This window comes from Lolium perenne, chromosome 2, assembly GCF_019359855.2.
Source record: "Lolium perenne isolate Kyuss_39 chromosome 2, Kyuss_2.0, whole genome shotgun sequence".
In the NCBI taxonomy this organism is placed as follows: Eukaryota; Viridiplantae; Streptophyta; class Magnoliopsida; order Poales; family Poaceae; genus Lolium; species Lolium perenne.
The window spans coordinates 217,674,817-217,691,050 of record NC_067245.2 but is presented as its reverse complement, the minus strand read 5'-3'; positions in this window follow the sequence as shown (position 1 = coordinate 217,691,050).

Here is a 16,234-nt window from a genome sequence, read left to right as displayed (position 1 = left end):
ATCAACCATTTCTTGTTGGCTAGCCTATCTGTGTGGCTTGACTTGATTCAATTGATCCATTTGATCAATTAAATGTCAGTGGCTTGGTTGCTGATTAATTTCTGTGGCTAAGTGAATCATTTCCTTACTGATGCTGATGCTCAAGCATGATTATGCTACTATATGTGTGTGTTGTTGCTCTTCCTAGCTCACTGGACTTGATCCAGTGGCTGTGATGCAGTGACAAGTGCTGTGTTTCCTCACAATGTGCTACTGTCAATATAAAGCATGGATCTGTTATGTATTCTTGCTTGAATAAATTAATTTATGATGAACTACTTATGCAGTGATGATTAAATCACTTGCTTGTATATGAATTGCTGTTCATGATTATTTGACAAGCAAATAGAGTCTGAATCCATTCCTGGATAATGATGCTTTGTATTTATCTTTGCTTTGGATGGTTCTAAGTGTGCTGTGACCTCAGTAGCCTTGCTACTGATTGGTTGCTCACATGGTTGGTTGGATCTTGTGGGCTACTCATCTTTGCTTGCATATTTGGGGATCATACTAAATATGAATGCCAATATGCTTGCATGTGAAGAAATCTAGGGTTTTACTGATGGTTATATGCTTAGGATTTTCGGTGTAGTCTTATTAGCTGCTAATCCTTGCAATACATCTACTGGTGCTATCTGTGCATGAGATCTTGCTAGTGTGTGCATCTGTGCATGTTTGCTAGCTTCTGTGCACAAGATCTGTATCTGGATGATTTCTGTCTTAGTGGCTTCTAGACTGGCAATAATCCTTGGTGAAAACCAAGTGATGATTTACCCTTTTGAGCATCTGCTAAATCCCATGACTATGTCATGCATGATTTATGGATTAGATCCATGGGATCTTCTCCAGGAACTAGGTATACCTTGTTCCAGCTCCTAGAGTGAAATATTTTGTTGTTGCAGACTTGTGGTTTGTGTCATAGCCCTTCACCTCCAGGTCTTGGTTGATCTTCTTAGGTCACCATGATTTCTGATGGCTGAGTGGTTGTGTGTGTTGGTTCTATTCTTGAGCAAGAACTGGATGAACTATGCTGCTCTAGCTTCACCCTTACCTGGTGAATCCTTATCTGGTCGACTGTTACTGTTTCTAGGGTTTGTGCTCCTTTTATATGAGCCCTACTTCTGTTCTTGCCATGACAGACAAGCCTGGCTTGCTTTGGTGACTAAGCTCATGCATTGCCTTGCTGTGGCTTTCCCAGCACACATGAGCTGTGTGCTCTCATATGCTGAAACTTGAGCCCTCTGGTGGTGCTCAGGGTTGGTCTGCTTGCTCTTATCTTGTGCTGTCCAGTGCTTTGGACAAGCACAAGTGTGCAGGATAGTGTGCTTCTGTCCAAACTGAATTCTGTCAAACCCTCACTCTGTCCAAACTGAATTTCTGCCTAACACTTAACATTCTAGCTAGTACTTGCTATTCTGTTTTGCAGGTTTTGAAGATGAATATGACCATGAAGATATTCTTCAAGTCATTTAGTCTAGGTTTTAGTTTAGGACAATATTGTAATTTTCCTTTTTCATTTCTGTTTATTATTCATCAATTCTTGTATCAAGAATATTGTAAAGACAATGTAATCTGTGTTGGTTATCAATAAAGCTCAAGTTTTTCTTATGAGCTTTTAATTTATGTAATGTTTATATTCTTGATTAACTATTGTATTTAATATTCAATTTGAAATTCAAAGTTATTTGAATTCATAAATTGTAGTTGAATTATGAATTCAATTTCCTTAGTGCTATTTGCTTATTGTTCAATGTATTATAACTTGTCAAATGAAATCATTCCCCAAATCAACAAGATACAAAAGAGATCATGTCGAAATTTCCCTAACTCACATTGCCTAACCCTAAGTGCAAAATGAGAGAGAACCTCGATCCCTCTTAGGTTTAGTTGCAATAAGGCGCGAAAATTTCCCCCGTTTTGCGATGAAATGCACATCCCATTTCTAAATCTACCCTTCGTTGTTCCTATGTTCTGGGTTATTACAGCCTCTCCCCCTTAACAGAAACTTCGTCCCGAAGTTAAGATTGGTACCTGAACATCTCGGGGTAAGACTTCCTGAGTTCTTCTTCCGTCTCCCAAGTTGCTTCTCGCTCAAGATGATGTTGCCATTGAACTTTGTAGTATTTGATTGCTCTGTTCCTTAACTTCTTCCATTGTACTTCTAAGATCTTTTCAGGTCTTTCCACATAAGTTAGATCAGATTGCAATTCTATTTCTTCATATGTGATGGGATAATCCGATGCCTTCAAACACTTTCTGAGTTTGTGATACATGAAATACATTGTGAACCAGACTCAATTGCTCCGGTAATTCCAACTCAAAAGTTGTTCCTCCATTTTGACTGAGTATCTTGAATGGTCCTATATATCGAGGACTTAACTTTCCTTTTACTCCGAACCTCCTAAGTCCTTTCATTGGGCTAACCTTTAAATATACCATGTCTCCTACTTTCGATTCCCAAGCTCTTCTTCTTTGGTCGGCATAACTCTTTTGACGACTTTGAGCTATTTTGAGTCTATCCCGGATCACCTCGATGACTCCTTGTCTCTCCTTGATGTAGTCCGGTGTAAACTCCTTGTTCTCTCCGGTTTCAAACCAACAAATTGGTGATCTACACTTCCTTCCGTACAATGCTTCGTACGGTGCCATCTGGATGCTACTCTAATAACTATTGTTATATGAGAATTCCGCCAAAGGTAAATGGTCCTCCCATGAGCCTCCAAAGTTCAGAGCACAAGCTCTAAGCATGTCTTCAAGTATCTGATTGGTTCTTTCGGTTTGTCCTCCGGTTTGTGGATGATATGCTGTACTGAAATCCAACTTGGATCCCAAAGCCTCTTGGAGTTGTTTCCAAAACGCTGATGTGAAAATTGAACCTCTATCTGAGACTATCTTCTTTGGTACTCCATGCTTGCTAACTATCTCCTTAACATATATATCCACGAGCTTTTCCGCAGTATCCTTTGCATTTACTACTATGAAATGAGCACTCTTGGTAAGTCTATCCACTATTACCCATATCATATCCTTCCTCTTACTAGTCATTGGTAGACCAGTAACAAAATCCATTCCGATTTCATCCCATTTCCACTCCGGTATCTCTAGTGGTTTGAGTAATCCAGCAGGACTTTGATGTTCTGCCTTCACTCGCTGACATGTATGACATTCAGAGACATATTGTGCTATCTCTCTTTTCATGTTGTTCCACCAGAACATCTCCTTCAAATCCATATACATCTTAGTACTTCCCGGATGTATTGAATAAGGGGTTTCATGTGCTTCCTTTAATATGATTGACTTCACTTCTGGATCATCCGGTACACATATCCTTTTCTGGAAGTATAGTGAATCAAACTCCCCTAGATTGAATTCCGATGGTCTTCCTTCTCCAATCCTTTTGATTTCTTCTTGGATGAACAAATCATCCGCTTGTTTTCGGATAATCTCATACTTCAAGTCTGAATACATCTCATCCATAATCCTCATGGTTGCTACAATTCCTTTAACATCACCTTGAATGAACAGAATCTGAGCGTCCTCTAGCTCTTTCCGAAGTTCTTTTGGAATCTCCCGTTCCGTAGGTTGATTTTCCGTACTCTTCCTGCTTAAGGCATCTGCTACTACATTAGCCTTGCCTGGTGTATAATTGATTATAAGGTCACAATCCTTAATCAACTCTAACCATCTCTTCTGTCTCATGTTTAATTCCTTCTGAGTGAAGAAGTATTTCAAACTCTTATGATCGGTGTATAACTCACACTTGGATCCATATAGAAATTGTCTCCAACTCTTGAAAGCATACACAACTGCCGCCAATTCTAAATCATGTACAGGGTAGTTGTGTTCATGTGGTTTCAACTGTCTTGATCCATAGGCTATTACTTTCCGATCTTGCATAAGAACACATCCAAGTCCATTCTTGGAAGCATCACAATACACCGTGTAATCCTTTCCAGGTGCAGGAACTGCTAACATCGGTGTTGTGGTTAACTTATCTTTGAGTGTTTGGAAACTGGCTTCACACTCATCAGTCCAACAAATGGAGTATTTTTCTTGAGTAGCTTGGTCATTGGTCCGGCAATCTTCGAAAATCCTTCAATGAATCTTCGATAATAGCCTGCCATACCAAGGAATCCTCGTATCTCCTTACCATTTTTGGGTGACTTCCATTCCAATACGGATTGAACCTTGCTTGGATTCACCGCTATACCTTCTTTGGTTATGACATGTCCAAGAAATTCAACACTATCCAACCAAAATTTGCACTTGCTGAACTTTGCATATAGCTGATGTTCTCTCAAAATTTGCAGAACTATCTTCAAATGCTTGGCATGTTCTTCTTTATCTTTGGAATAGATTAGAATATCATCTATGAACACTATCACAAACTTGTCCAAGTACTTCATGAATATCTTGTTCATCAAATTCATGAAAATTGCTGGTGCATTTGTTAGTCCAAATGGTACAACCAAGTATTCATGGTGTCCATACCTTGATACAAACGATGTTTTTGGCACATCCTCCTTCTTGATCTTGATTTGATGGTATCCTGACCGTAAATCTATCTTCGAGAAGACTCCAGCTCCTTGAACTTGATCAAAAAGGTCTTGTATCCCAGGTAAAGGGTACTTGTTCTTGATAGTTACATTGTTCAGATTCCTGTAATCTCCACACATTCTCTTTCCACCATCTCTTTTATCCACAAAAATGACTGGTGTACCCCATGGTGACACACTTTCTTGAATAAATCCCTTCTGTTCCAATTCATCTATCTGAGCTTTCAGTTCCACTAACTCCTTTGGTCCCATCTTATATGGTGGTTGAGCTATTGGTGCTGTGCCTGGAATCAGATCGATTGTGAATTCTATCTCCCTATCGGGTGGCATGCCCGGTAGTTCCTTGGGAAATACATCTGGAAACTCATTTACTACATGGATATCTTCAATCCTCACCTCCTTCAAACTATTGAGCTCCAATCCTATCTCCAACTCACTGTATTTGTCTCCTTGGAAAACTATTCGGCCTCCAATAGAGTTGCGAAGTGATACTGTTTTGTCTCCACAGTTGATCACCGCTCCATTCTCTGTCAACCAGTCCATTCCTAGGATGACAGATGTGTCCTTCATGGGAATGATGAATAGGTCCGCGAAATACACACAGTCACATATGGTTATGACATGTGCTTCTTTCACGTGGGTAACTAAGATCGTTCCCCCCGCGGATAGAACAGTTATAGGGGTTTCTAACTTAGAACATCTAAGCCCGAATTTTTCCACAAATTCCAGTGCAAGAAATGATGTGGTTGCTCCAGTATCAAATAAGACTTTTCCAGGATGAGTAAGAATGCTTAGCGTACCTAAGACTGTTTGATCCGACTCTTCCGCTTGCTTCAAAGATGTGCAATTCAGCTTTCCATAAGGCTTCCCCCTCTTGTTGTTGTTGTTGTTGTTGTTGTTGTAGTTGCGGTTGTTGTTGTTGTTGTTGTTACTTCCACCTCGTCCTCCTGAGCTCTGTCCGCTCCAAGACGCCTTGTTTGGACACTCCGGCTTGATGTTTCCATCCTTCCCACAACCATAACAGATGATTCCGGGTTTCTGACAATCCTTCTGCAAATGACCTCTCTGGCCACAATTGTTGCAAATGATCTGATTTATTGGGTTCTGACTCTGACCTCCCCGGTTGTATTGATTACCAGTAGTAGGTCGAAATCAGGGTTTGAAACTCTGATCAGGTGTTGGTTTGCTAATTGGGTACTTCCTTGGCTCGATACGAGCTCTCTTCCTCCAATCCTCCTGTACTTGCATGTAGTCATCCTCGAAAGTGATTGCCGAGTCAATCAGTTCCTGGAATTCAGCAGTCCGTGCCAACCTCAGTTGCATCTTCATGTATGGATTCATGCCTTTCATGAACCGCTTCTTTCTCTTTTCCTCCGTATCAACATCCTCAGGTGCATACCTTGACAACCTGTTGAAATCCCGAACATACTGCATAATGGGTGCAGTGTTCTGACGTAGTTCGTCAAACTCCCTCTTCTTCAGCTCCACCACGCTCTCCGGAACATGGGCATCCCGGAACTTCTTCTTGAACTCCTCCCAGGTGAACACCTTATCTGGAGGGTGTACTGCTACAAGATTCTCCCACCATGACGTTGCTGGTCCTGACAACAGATAAGTAGTATATCGAATCTTCTCCTCATCGTTGCATCCAATGGTCTTCAGCTTCCGTTCCGTATCCATGAGCCAATCTTCAGCGTCCATTGGTTCTGGAGCTGATGTAAAAGGTAGTGGCCTTGCATTTTGGAAGTCTAATAGGGTTACTCCTTTGCCTTCATTACCCTTATCATTGATGACGTGGGTAAAGAAGTCTTGCATGTTCTTGCTTTGACTTTCCTGGTACCGCCTCCTATCTTCCTCCATTGCTCTCATATACTGTTGGAAGTCTGGGTGCATCATTGGGTGTGGTGGTGGTGGTGCATTCTCCACTCTAGCTGCTGCATATGCCTCCTCTTTTTCTCTCGCCTCCCGCTCTCTGCGAGCATCTTCGGTTTATACTAACGCCATGTTCCCCCTAGTCCTGTAACAAAGAGCGATTACTCATAATTACACCATGCAAATGTTTTCTGAGCTCAACTCATTGCCCAGAACTAGTCACACAATGAAATCAAGAAGCAAATACAAAACAAACATTTATTATGCATATACTTTGTATATTACATAACACACACACTTATATTACATGTGGTACATATAAACCACTTATTTGGCTTAAAGCCCAAGCCAACGGAATTTAAAAATACGTTCTATTACAATACCACCTAGATTACTTTATTCTTCCTTGGAGCTCTACTCCTCGTCATCATAACTCGCCTCCGCGTACATCCCTGGGGTCCATCCGGTACAGCGATTCGTCTTCCGAACACCGTCTAGAATGAAGGTCCTTCCAGTAGGTATGTAATCTGAATCGGACGAAGTGCCGAGACAGAGATCTGTCATGCCAAAGTAGCTGGATAATGACTCATATGTATCCCCAGTGGGATACAGCTCACCTTCTTCTGCCATCCATGGAGGATTTCTACTCACTTGACCTCGCATCTTCTTCTTCTTCTTTTTCTTAGTTCCAGAACTCTCACCTACAACGTACTGGGATGTTTTGGGTAGTCCCATCTCCAGATCTAAAGAAATGGAGTTGGTGTCTTTCTCTTTCTGCCCAAAGCTTTGGTTAACGTCTTGGTTAACCGCGCCTCCTTCATCCTCTGTATCACAAGTGATGGGTTCTCCTTCATCCCCAAATGGTTCCCCCAAACGCCAACCAGTCGAATTCTCGATTGGTGACTCCGAGCAGTTTAGGTTCCTGGAATCATCTCCCCCATATCCAGACTCATACGATGCTGACACATGCGGATAGTGTGGGACAAAGTTGGGTGTGAGTGGATCTTTCTGGGACAACTGGTCACTCAAATCTACATAGCTGTCTAGGCTAAAGAAAGGTGTAGTGTGTTGTGGTTGTGCCCTCAGATCACGCATCCGAGTTTGGACTTTATCAGGGTCCGTGAACTCAGTTAGCATGTGCTCAATCTCACCCCTCATCTTCATGTGTAAAAGGTACATCGTGGTCAATAAAGACTTACAGCTATCCATGTGCTGTGCTGCAACTTTAGGGCTTCTGTGTGCTAACACCAGATGATTCAGAGTGGGATCCTCATCTTCCTCGGCATGAGGTATATGAGAATACTCTGAACATAGTAGCTCTACTGACTTGTGCTGCCTTATCTCAAGGATTGCCTTGAATAGGGCCATGTGATAGGCTGTGGTGATGGTTTTGGCTTCTCCGTATGACATTATATGACTCATCATTAGTTGCATCGGTAATTGAACCGATACCCTGCACTTGGCTAGGATTTCCCCATCATAATAGATATACTTGATGACATGTATCCGTGGGTCACAATGGAGTTCCTTTAGCATCCCACGCAGGAGATCTGTGATTTGTCCATCATAATCACCGAGCCATCCCTCAACCTTCCTCAAAGTCCTCTTAGGAAAAGTGTTCGCCATTATGGCTGTATACAAAAGCAGAATATTAGTAGTGATGATGCATCATAATAGCTATAATAAAGAATTATCGCACTAAAATATATGGTTTTGCTATTCTCATGTGAATAATCACCATATTTCTAGAGAATCCTTTACTATTTCTACTTGACTCCTACAGGTTTCTTCCCTATCTAGGTTTTTCCAACCTAAGGTCGCAACATTTGCTCTGATACCAGCTGCGGTGACCCAGCATACCACTGCATGTTGTAGTATACAAGTTGTTGATATGATCTTTGTGAAGGGACTTCTTCACAATTGCCATATCCCTCAGAGTGGTACAACAGAAACATTGCAGGTCATAACACTCCATATATTATTACAAACATTGTCTTAACAAGTTGGTATTCTCACAGGTCCTATGAGAACACCCTAAGATACTACTTAAGTACGATTACAACTCATAAACATATAAAAAAGAGAGCTCAACAACTTATTTAGGTAAGTTCTACGTTGCTCGGCTCTATGATGCTAGGGTATCTGACTACTCCTCCACCTCCGTGTCATCGGGTCCATAGACTATCCCATAGTCTACTCCTTCAACTCCGCCGGTAAGATCAAGTTCCTCGTAGACCAGCTCGTAGCTTCCTTCTGGTGCTCCATCGTTGATGGCCTCCACTTCCGGATCACATTCTAGAAAGGGTGTCGAAAGAAAGTGAGTACAGAGGTACTCAGCAAGTTTTAAAAGAGTAAAAAGGTGTTTGATGCACTAGCTACGACCATTGATCAGAAAATCGCAGGTCAATGCATGTTTTGAAATCATTTCTTCAAAAGGTTGCTTTTATTATGAAAACTATGCCCGTCAGTCTTCACAGGTTGACCAGAACTTCGTGGAGTTCCTTTCCTGCCGCGTGTCAGCGATTCCCTTCCCGGAACAAGGAGTGACAGCCACAATTTGATACACTCTGCAGAGGTGCGTTACTTTTCCCACAAGAGATCCCACCCTTTTTGCCATCCGCAGGGACTTGCCCCCGTTCACACTTCCTTTGGTGTGAGGCCAGGTATGAAAATCCAAGCCCACACCGCCTTCTCCGCGACCCTGCAAACCCACCCTTTTGTCCACCCGTACACCCCCAGTAGACTTCTCCCGATAATACGGCTTTACTCACGGTGTACTTTGGACAATCCATCATAGACCGTAGAGCTCAACATCACATATGGATGGGGATTTAAAAGGCTATCCCAACCTACGGCAGTGCCTCCAACACCCCGCAGCTCTACCAGTCCGTTGGTGTGCAGGAGGGAAAAGATACGGCTGGCTTCCCTAGAGCCATTATAGATCTCATGGTTAACGCGGTTTGTACGGCGCTAGAATCACTGGACGGCATTGGTAATTAATCCTAGGTTAATATAACCCATGCAATGGAACCTCCATCATATCAACACATACCATGGTTCCATTGCCAACCACATAGTCATATTCATAGTTGGAAAGTAACATTTTATTTGCGATGCAGGAATGATAAGTATATAGCTTTGCATTAAAGTAATAGAAAATACTCAAGTTGGTATGAGCAAGGGTGAACTTGCATGTGGACTGCGAGATAGTGCAGTTCAATGCAGTTGATGGAACCTGGACCTCGGGTTCTGTAAGAAGCATCATTGTCCGGTAAGGACAATGTTATAAAATCCAAATAATGCAGTCATGAATGTATTATTTTATGTGGAATCCCTTTACCCCAATGAGTGATTACAATTTAGGGTTGGATTAAGATTTATGCCTTTGGCAGTAATTTGCAATTGTTTTAATATGTGAACCACTTTAATTCTCATAAAGTAACATGATTCAAAGTAATACCATTTTACTTGTGTGATACATTAATCATTCCAAAATGATTGAAATAATAGAGTTACCTCTATATTTTTGAAATAAAAAGGAATAGAGTATTTTCCTTTGGAAAATACCTTTTTCAATAGAAATGTCTTGGAATAATAGAATTTTATTTTGAAATGTTTGAAAATAAGTATTTGAACTTATTTGAGATTTTTCCTTGATTTATAAATACAAGGAAATAATAGTTTGAAATTCTAAGTTATTGTTTTAAATTCATTAAATTCATAAATTTGAATTTGTTTCTTAAGTTCTATTTCATATTTTATTCTTGTTAAGAATAATTTTTTATTCACAAATCCAATTTTTAATGGATTTTTAGAGTTGTATTTTATTTACTAAAAATTGGTGAAATTCTGGCCTTTTTCCTAAATTGTGAAAAGACCAGAATACCCCCTGGCCCCTATTGGGCTAGCCCACTAACTAAAGCCCATGGGACAGCCCACTAAGGCGTGCCCCATAGCGGGTCGGTGGTGCCAAAGCGACCCACCTCACTCACTCACTCGTCTCTCTCACTCGTTCGCCCTAACCCTAACCTCTGGCGACACGCGAGGCGATGGCGTCGCCGCCATGGCTGCCGCCGTGCTCCGGCCGCCTCCTTGCTTCCCTGACCTCGCCACCTACCTGATCTGGACCGCCGCGAGACGATCTATCGATCTGTTCGCGTGGTTTCTCCGATAGCTTCCTTTCCTGGCGAATCGCCTCCTCTCTGGATCTACTGGTGAATCGCCTCGGGCGATTGGGTGATCTCCGACGAGCTCTCGTCCTCGCCGTCGACATGTGTGCCTCCGAGATCGACCTGGCGTGGTGCTGCTCGCAGTACCTGTGCCGTCGTCTCCGGTGCTATGCTACGGTGGTGGTGTTCGTGTTCGTCGGCGTAACGCCGACGCCTTCCCTGGGTTTTGCAGCTGTTATGGCCGCGCGAGCACTGCCTCGCCATGCCATAGCCTCTGCCACCAGGCGCGTGTAAGTTGCTCTGGTCCTTTTCCTTCTCCTTTCCATGCTTGTGCGCCTCCCAAGCTTCTGTGCTTCTTCTCCTCTTGCTCTATTGCTCTCTGATGATCCTGTGATCATGCAGAGCCTTGCTACTGCTGCTTAAACTACCTGTGCTTCCATTTTCTGCAAGCTCTGGCCAATTCACCAATCTCTGGTACTGGCCAGTGTTGCTTTGCTTGCTGTGCGTGCCATGTGTTGCTTGCCTACTGCTCCTATCATGCTATGATCCTACTATGCCATGTTGCTCTTGCTTAAGAGCTTGCTATGCTTACTGGCATATTATACTTGCTTGTCTAGGTGTACTGCTATGCATCTGTGACACTTGTGAATGCCAGTGATGCTTGTGGGGTGCTTCTGTGCCTCCTGTGTAAACCAATGATCCATTGGATCAACCATTTCTTGTTGGCTAGCCTATCTGTGTGGCTTGACTTGATTCAATTGATCCATTTGATCAATTAAATGTCAGTGGCTTGGTTGCTGATTAATTTCTGTGGCTAAGTGAATCATTTCCTTACTGATGCTGATGCTCAAGCATGATTATGCTACTATATGTGTGTGTTGTTGCTCTTCCTAGCTCACTGGACTTGATCCAGTGGCTGTGATGCAGTGACAAGTGATGTGTTGCCTCACAGTGTGCTATTGTCAATATAAAGCATGGATCTGTTATGTATTCTTGCTTGAATAAATTAATTTATGATGAACTACTTATGCAGTGATGATTAAATCACTTGCTTGTATATGAATTTGCTGTTCATGATTATTTGACAAGCAAATAGAGTATGAATCCATTCCTGGATAATGATGCTTTGTATTTGGCTTTGCTTTGGATGGTTCTAAGTGTGTTGTGACCTCAGTAGCCTTGCTACTGATTGGTTGCTCACATGGTTGGTTGGATCTTGTGGGCTACTCATCTTTGCTTGCATATTTGGGGATCATACTAAATATGAATGCCAATATGCTTGCCTGTGAAGAAATCTAGGGTTTTACTGATGGTTATATGCTTAGGATTTTCGGTGTAGTCTTATTAGCTGCTAATCCTTGCAATACATCTACTGGTGCTATCTGTGCATGAGATCTTGCTAGTGTGTGCATCTGTGCATGTTTGCTAGCTTCTGTGCACAAGATCTGTATCTGGATGATTTCTGTCTTAGTGGCTTCTAGACTGGCAATAATCCTTGGTGAAAACCAAGTGATGATTTACCCTTTTGAGCATCTGCTCAATCCCATGACTATGTCATGCATGATTTATGGATTAGATCCATGGGATCTTCTCCAGGAACTAGGTATACCTTGTTCCAGCTCCTAGAGTGAAATATTTTGTTGTTGCAGACTTGTGGTTTGTGTCACAGCCCTTCACCTCCAGGTCTTGGTTGATCTTCTTAGGTCACCATGATTTCTGGTGGCTGAGTGGTTGTGTGTGTTGGTTCTATTCTTGAGCAAGAACTGGATGAACTATGCTGCTCTAGCTTCACCCTTACCTGGTGAATCCTTATCTGGTCGACTGTTACTGTTTCTAGGGTTTGTGCTCCTTTTATACGAGCCCTACTTCTGTTCTTGCCATGACACACAAGCCTGGCTTGCTTTGGTGACTAAGCTCATGCATTGCCTTGCTGTGGCTTGCCCAGCACACATGAGCTGTGTGCTCTCATATGCTGAAACTTGAGCCCTCTGGTGGTGCTCAGGGTTGGTCTGCTTGCTCTTATTTTGTGCTGTCCAGTGCTTTGGACAAGCACAAGTGTGCAGGACAGTGTGCTTCTGTCCAAACTGAATTCTGTCAAACCCTCACTCTGTCCAAACTGAATTTCTGCCTAACACTTAACATTCTGGCTAGTACTTGCTATTCTGTTTTGCAGGTTTTGAAGATGAATATGACCATGAAGATATTCTTCAAGTCATTTAGTCTAGGTTTTAGTTTAGGACAATATTGTAATTTTCCTTTTTCATTTCTGTTTATTATTCATCAATTCTTGTATCAAGAATATTGTAAATACAATGTAATCTGTGTTGGTTATCAATAAAGCTCAAGTTTTGCTTATGAGCTTTTAATTTATGTAATGTTTATATTCTTGATTAACTATTGTATTTAATATTCAATTTGAAATTCAAAGTTATTTGAATTCATAAATTGTAGTTGAATTGTGAATTCAATTTCCTTAGTGCTATTTGCTTATTGTTCAATGTATTATAACTTGTCAAATGAAATCATTCCCCAAATCAACAAGATACAAAAGAGATCATGTCGAAATTTCCCTAACTCACATTGCCTAACCCTAAGTGCAAAATGAGAGAGAACCTCGATCCCTCTTAGGTTTAGTTGCAATAAGGCACGAAAATTTCCCCCGTTTTGCGATGAAATGCACATCCCATTTCTATATCTACCCTTCGTTGTTCCTATGTTCTGGGTTATTACACAGAACAATGGCGGTAACGACCTCTCCTTCTCACATTTGTACTCGTTCTGGCAGAACATGCCATTCTCGGGCATTTCCGGCGACATGCACATTAAATCTGCTAGGGTTTCCGTTAGGACAGCGATCGGATTGATGTTTGCAAGGTGTTCGTCCCCATTTCTTGATGTTCTTGTCCAGTTCTTGCTTTTTCACGGTCTGGATTTGCTTAGATCTGTTACTCTAGTATCGGATTGCGGTAGATCCTTCCTAGATGACGCTTTGGATTACTGAAACTAGCAGATCTTACTGTGCATGCAAAGAGGGGAAGGGTTTTTTTGTGTTGGGATTTAGCATGTTGAGATTGCTGTGCAGAATGAGTCATGGTAGTTTGTTGTAGATTGTGTAGTTTCTGATTGAACTAGGCCTATGATTGTAACCAGTAATCATAGTGTGAGGAGATGATTAATCAGAACCTATGGCATGACTAAACATCACCATGCCATTGGTTCACATCAAATATCTCCTCCATATGTGCTCATTGTATGAGGCCTATGCTACCTTGTTTTCCATGTTTTTACTTCTTCATTTGTTCAATGGCCAATGATTCAACAATGGCACAATGGAAGACAGTGTGCTGCCCTCAAACTTAGTCGTGTGTGCCATATTTGTTGCACACTAGACTTAGTTTGCCGGCAGTCTCTTTGCCTGCCGTGTGATCCAATATATGAGGCTTCATTTTGTTTGTATAGTGCATAGGTCAATGATTTAACAATGGCACACTGGAAGACAAGGTGCTACCCTCAAACTTAGTTGTGTGTGTGTGTGATTACTTGCACACTAGACTTAGTTTGAGGGCAGTCCCTTGAGCTGACGTGTGATCCAATGTGTGAGGCATCACATGTTTTCAATGTTCGTTTTCATCTATATACTTGTGAGTAGGCACACCTCTAATAGCATGTGTTCTTGTGGCAGACTGAGAAGCTCAAGCTTGGGTCACTTGAGACCCCCGACGAGGGACCGTTCAAGAAGCGAAGGGCGGCTAAAGTCGGCCACTTCCAGCCGGACGTAGGGCCGGACCAGTTCATACGCATCGTCTTCAGTCCCACCTTCAACAGGCTACGAATCCCTCATGATTTCGTCAGGTGGTTCGGAGCCTTCGAACATCATCGTCACCACCAACATTGGCTGCTACTGGAGGATGGCTACGGTGAGAGAAGGCGATGACGCATACATCGACCAGGGGTGGGCGGCCTTCGCCGTCGCTCATCAGCTGCAGATAGGCCAGTTACTCGTCTTTAAGAAGGTGTCCACCTTCCAGTACAATGTGGTCATCTTCGACCACACCTACACTGAGGTGATGACCATGTGCCGTTACCGTGGCGACACCACCAGGTGTGTCATCTTCCAAAGTCATGTCTGAAGCTTACCTGGTCTGTGTGTAGTTGATGTTACTGTCGTTTGTTGAACTATGATCGTCTATGATGTGTCGTGAACTATGATCGTCCTGTTTCGTGAACTATGACCGTGTTTGCACTATGATTGTCCTATGTCGTGAACTATGACTGTGTTTGAACTATGATCAGTGCTAAGTTTGCCTCAACTGTGATTATGTTCTTGCTTGCGCTGTTGATCTCTGTTAACCTCACCACCGAAGGTAAGAGGTAAGCAGAAGCAGATTCTGGGTTGCAACCAAACAACAGGGGCGCCGTTCTGGGCTGCTACAAGACCTGAAAACCGACATACCAAACGGCCAGAGTCCAAATCTTCACGGGGCAGAAATTTCTCCGTGCAGAACATCAAACAAAGTCGCTTTTATGGCCCATGACCGCCTTGAACGTGCAGGGAGCTCCTTCCCACTGCGCCAGCGGTGCAGAAAATAGTTGCATGCAACCAAACACGCCCCAAGTTCCAAGTGTCCCGCTCCGGCACTTGCACATAAAATTCGCCACTCCTGGAATCTGAAATGGTTGCCAAGCCCACAGACGCACACATTGCCTCCCTCCACACACGGGGGATTTCACACTTTGCCATATTTTTTTGCACTTTTATTATTTGCTATTTCTTGTGTCACTAACATATGGTGGTTATGTGGCAAATAATAGACACTTTAGAGCATCTCCACTCGTGACCCCCCATACGGTATCCGGCACCTGACCGTATGGGGTGCCAACGGGCCACCGGCCCCAACTGCATCCCCCAAACGCCCAACCCAAATTTCAAACTTAAAAACATATGCCGGTCAAATAGAGTCACGCTCACAAAAGGGTCAATGTCTCGACGAACACATCATTGCTAATGGCAAGTCTTGACCAACACATCGTCGCAAATCGCAGCATAGCAATGTCTAGCGAACCAAAAAAAAAAGAGGCACACATGCCGGCATGCATTAGATAGCCGCGTGAATCAAGCAATTTCCTCCACGTGGAATCGGGGATGACGGTGGGTGTTGTCGGCGTAGCGGTCGGAGATGGCAGTGTGGCAGTCAACGGGGAAGAGTTTGTGGCCAGTGGAGTAGTAGCCGTAGGAGTCGCGGTGCTGGGCTGGGGCGCGGGCGAGCTCGACTCTCGGCTAGGATCGTGGAGCGCTGCGCGGCGCACCATGCCTTGACGTTGTCGTCCATGCCACTAGTGTCAGCGTGCAGGATCGCCAGGTCCTCCTTCCTCTTCTTGGCAACGTTGTTGGCCTTGATCAGGTCGAGCTTGATGTCCTGACTCTCCATGACCGATGACCATCTTGTCGACGCCACCTCCTCCATCTTTGTGGCTTGCTCCACCCGTGTAGCAGCGTGCGTGGTGGCGTCAGCGATGCACGCCAGGATGGAGGAGTGAAGCTTCTCGATGGCTGACGCGGCATCCCTCATCGCCTTGGCTTTCTTGTTCCCGACGGGC